The following is a 5,554-nucleotide window of genomic DNA, read 5'->3' on the forward strand; positions in this document are numbered from 1 at the left end:
AGTATCCACGACATGTTCGAGAGGAAACTCCTGATGATGTTGAAGACGAGCACGTCATTGAAACAGTAAGGATCCTGAGGGAACGGCAAAAGGCCATTATGGCCACCTCTCGTGGCAGGATCAGGTCATGACGAAAATAAGGCAGGCGTTGTCGGGTGCTTCCAACAACGCGAATGGACAGAGTCCAGTTCCTCTCGGTACTCCCACAAATCAAACAATGTAGAGGGTCGATAACAATACCCCGAGGTGCGAAGTCGGCTTTGACAGGGCCGGGGGAAACGGTAGCGGATCTGATAACAACAATGAGAATGATCCCTTTAAAATCGAACTCATGCGGTTTATGAGGGAAATAAATGCCCGAATGGATCAAATTCCTAGTGCACCACCAGTACTGAAGGGACCAGATTCAAAGAAGTACACCCAGCTACCATTCAAACCTAGCGCGGCACCAAAGTTGATCCCGAAGAGGTTCAAAATGCCACACGTGCCATAGTATGATGGGACTTCAGATCTTCAGGAACATATCACCACCTATACAATAGTGGTGAAGGGAAACGATTGGCTCCGCAAGAGATTGAGTCAGTATTATTGAAGAAATTCGGGGAGAGCCTCATGAAGAGGGCCCTAACATGGTGTTTACTCTTGCCCGAGAATTACATAGATTCCTTCGAGATGCTCGCAGATTCTTTCATTAAGGCCCATGTTGAGGCCAGAAAGGTGCAAGCTCGAAAGGCCGACATATTTAGGATTGCACAAGGAGAGTCTGAATTGCTGCGGGAGTTTGTGATCAGATTCTAGAAGGAAAGGATGCTGCTACTGGCCGTACCAGATGAATGGGAAGCTGGAGCATTTACTAAAGTCTGAATCCGAGGACTTCCGATGCTTCCCGGAAATTGAAGGAAAGTCTGCTCGAGTTCTAGGCAATAACATGGGCAGATGTTCACAACCGGTACTAATCAAAGATAAGAGTTGAAAATGATCAACTCAGTTTCCCGACATTAACCAAGGGTCGAGACTGAGAGAAGAATAAAGAGAAGTCAAAAGATGATTTCGACTCAGATAGACGGTCTTCAAGGGGTCGGTTTTTTCCCTATGAACGGACCGAGGATGCGGCAAAAGTTTTCGAGTGGCGGATAGATTCGCTACTGATAGGAGAACCGATCACGGACGAAATAATAGGTCATTGTAGGATAATGAGATATCGGGTTCTCGAGATTCCTCATATCCTAGACTTTTTGAGTACAACTTTAACGTCAGCATGGTGGAGCTGGTGTCATCCATGAGGAACATGAAAGAGGCACGGTTCTCGAAGTCAATGAGATCCGATCCTAGCCAAAGAGATCCTAATTTGTGGTGCGAATATCATGGGACCAATGGTCACCAGACAGGGGACTATCGGCATCTGCGCGAGGAAGTGATGACCTTACTGGAAAATAGTCATCTTAAAGAATTTTTAAGCGGCCGAACTAAAAACAACTACGGCAGCAATCGTGATAATGTATAACCTTCAAATACATGAGAAGATCCCTCGCGCTTGACGATCAATATAATTTTCGTGGGGAACGAGATTAATAGGGTGACATTCTCGGTGGCAAAAAAGACGAAGGTGTCAGTGACCCAAAGCAAGAGATTCCGGTAAGTCGCTGAGAACGACATTACTTTCATGGAGAAAGACGTTGATGGACTGCTGCTACCACATAACAATGCATTGGTAATCTCTTTGAATGTCGTCGGCTTTAAAATTAAACGTGTTCTGGTGGACTTAGGAAGTTTTGCCAACACTATCCCATGGAGAGTGTTGGAGCAAGCCAAGCTCACTGGAAGCATCATTCCGGTCACAAAACTCCTTGCCGGGTTCAACCTAGAAAGTGTGACAACCCAAGGAGAGATCCTGCTGCCTACGAATGCCGAGGGGGTGATGAAGACGATCGCGATCGCGTTAGTCTGTGAGTCAAAGCATCGCATTCGCGTGGCGTTCTACGCATTCGCGTAGAGTAAATTTCTGGTGCAGCAAAGTAGAGCTTTGCGATAGCGAGGCTATTTATGCGGTCGCGATTAAGAAAAACTTGGCAGCCAAAAATGTGCTTCGCGATCGCGAATCATTGTACGCGATCGCGGAGCATTGTACGCGATCGCGAAGGGTAAAATTTGGGCAAACAGAACTTAAGTTCTGGAAAATGGGATTCGTCCCATTTTCAACCCTTTTCCATTTTTGAGCTCGGGTAAGGCGATTTTTGGGGGATTTTCACGGAAAAATATTGGAGTAACTGTTCCTTATCCTATATTAATTATATATCATGATTCCATACTCATTTACATCATAAATCCGTAAATTTAGGGAAGAAAAATCAGATTTTTATAAAATCTTCCAAAAACGAAAATTTAAGATTTGAAGGTCCATTTGACATCGGAATTGGATAAATTTTGTATGGTTGAACTCGTATCAGAACGGTCGGATTTTATAAATTTTTCCGGTATTTGAGATGTGGGTCCCACTGTCGAATATTAAAATGAATTTCGGATTTTTATTCGGAAAATTAGTAAATTCATATGGAATTAATTCCTATGATTTGTATTGAATATATCGAATTGTTTGTGAATAGATTTGACGCTTTTGGAGATAAATTCAAAGGGAAAAGCTGTGGTCGAATAATTTATTGGAATTTGCAAAGCGAGGTAAGTGTCGTGGTTAACCTTGACTTGAGGGAATAGAACTCTTAAATTATTTGTTATATAAAATGCATGTGAACGACATATAGGCGAGGTGACGAGTGTCTATACGTCGTCAAATTAATTGTTTGCCTACTTACTTGAAAAATTATAAATTATTTTAAATCATGAATTAATTATTATTATTATTATTATTATTATTATTATTATTATTATTATTATTATTATTATTATTATTATTATAATTGTTTCTCTCCTATTCTTTGTCAAATATTAATCCTTGAATTCTTGCATTAATTGTTACATGCTATTTGAATTATGTGTCTTAATTGTTATTTGACATTTAACATATTAAATATTAAACTGTCTATTTTCTCTCTTATTTCCATAATAACTTGCTATTTGTCATTGTTTGTTTCATAATTAAATCATAATTATTGTATGCTTGTTGTCTTATAATTTTATATTAATTATTGCATTTATTGGAAAAATATCTTTTATAAGAATTGGTAAATGAATATATTGGAGGATCGGGTTGCACGCCGCAACAGACTTATTAAAAAGTTCATATTGGAGGATCGGGTTGTATGCCGCAACAGACTTATTAAAAGTCTATATTGGAGGATCGGGTTGCACACCGCAACAGACTTATTAAAAGTCAATATTTGGGAGATCGGATTGCATGCCGCAACAGACTTATTAAAAATCAATATTTGGGGGATCGGATTGCACACCTCAATAGACTTATTTAAAAGTCAATATTGGGAGATAGGATTGCACGCCGCAACAGACTTATTTAAAAGTCTATATATACTTGAGTGAAATAAATATATGACAGACTTGATTAAAAGGAATATATTGCGAGAGCGGGTTTCACGCTGCAGCAAAAATGATGGAAATGATAATTGGTTATGACTACTGAATTGGCTTCAATTATTATAAATGAGTCACCTGATTTATTTGTATTATTTGTTGTTGTTACTAATATTGCGTACAGGTTAATGTAAGTGAACCACCTTAGCCTCGTCACTACTTCGTCGAGGTTAGGCTCAGCACTTACCAGTACATGGGTTCGGTTGTACTGATACTATATTCTGCACTTCTTGTGCAGATTTTAGAGTTGGTCCCAGCGGCGTACCATAAGCTTGCTCGGATTTCAGCTACTCAGAGGAGACTTGAGGTATAACTGCACGACGTCCGCAGTTCTGAAGTCCCCATCTACTTTACTTTAGTTGTGTGTTTATTTCCAGACAGCTTTATTTTATTTAGGCCCTTATTTGTATTATTCTAGAAGCTCATGCACTTGTAATACCAAATTCTGGGATGGTATTTCGACACTGTTGCTTTTATGTATTATTCAGGCAGCTAGAGGTGGAGGTCAGGCCATTAGAGTGTCACAAGTGCACGAGCTTCTAGAATAATACAAATAAGGGTCTGAATAAAATAAAGTTGTCTGGAAATAAACACATAACTAAAGTAAAGTAGATAGGGACTTCAGAACTGCGGACGCCGTGCAGTTATACCTCAAGTCTCCTCTGGTAGCTGAGATCCGAGCAAGTCTATGGTACGCCGCTGGGACCAACTCCGATCCCATGTACTGGTAGCTGCAGAGCCTAACCTCGATGAAGTAGTGATGAGGCTAAGGCGGGTCACTTAAATTAACCCGTACGCAATATTAGTAACAACAACAAATAATAGAAATAAATCAGGTAACTCATTTAAAATAATTGAAGCCAACTCAGCAGCCATAATCCATTATTATTTCAACCAATTTCCGTTATAGCGTGCAAACCGCTTTCACAATATATTTATTTTCAATCCTCTTATATAATTATTTTAATCAAGTATATATTGACTTTTAAATAAGTTTATTGCGGCGTGCAATCCGATCCCCCAATATTGACTTTTTAATAAGTTTGTTGTGGCGTACAACCCGATCTTCCAATATGGACTTTTTAATAAGTCTGTTGCGGCGTGCAACCCGATCTCCCAATATGTTCATTTCAATCAATTCTATTGCGGCGTGCAACCCGCTCCTCCAATATATTAATTTACCAATTATTATAGATGAAATTTCCCCAATAAATGCAACAATTAATATAAAATTATAAGACAACAATCATACAATAATTATAATTTAATTATGAAACAAACAATAACAAATAGCAAGTTATTATGAAAATTGGGGAGAAAATAGGCAGTTTAATATTTAATATGCTAAATGTCAAATAACAATTAAGACACATAATTCAAATAGCATGTAACAATTAATGAAGGAATTCAAGAATTAATATTTGACAAAGAATAGGAGAGAAATAATTATTATAATAATAATTAATTCATGATTTAAAACGATTTACGATTTTTCAAGTAATTATGCAAACAATTAATTTGACGATGTATAGACACTCGTCACCTCGCCTATACGTCGTTCACATGTATTTCACATAATAAATAGTTTAAAGGTTCTATTCCCTCAAGTCAAGGTTAACCACGACACTTACCCCGCTTTGCAAATTCTAATCAATTACTCGACCAAAGCTTTTCCTTTTAAATTTGTCTCCAAAAGCTTCAAATCTATTCACAAATAATTCGATATACTCAATGTGAATCATACGAATTAATTTCATATGAATTTAATAAATTTTCGGATAAAATCCAAAATTTATTTAAATATTCGACAGTGGAACCCACATCTTAAATTCCAAAAAAAACCTGCGAAATTCGAACACCCGTTCCGCTATGAGTTCAACCATATAAAAATTATCCAATTCCGATATCCAATGGACCTTCAAATCTTAAATTTTTGTTTTTGGAAGATTTTATAAAAATCTGATTTTTCTCCTAAAATTTCACGGATTCATGATATAAATGAGTATGGAAT

This window comes from Nicotiana tomentosiformis, chromosome 8, assembly GCF_000390325.3.
Source record: "Nicotiana tomentosiformis chromosome 8, ASM39032v3, whole genome shotgun sequence".
NCBI lineage: Eukaryota > Viridiplantae > Streptophyta > Magnoliopsida > Solanales > Solanaceae > Nicotiana > Nicotiana tomentosiformis.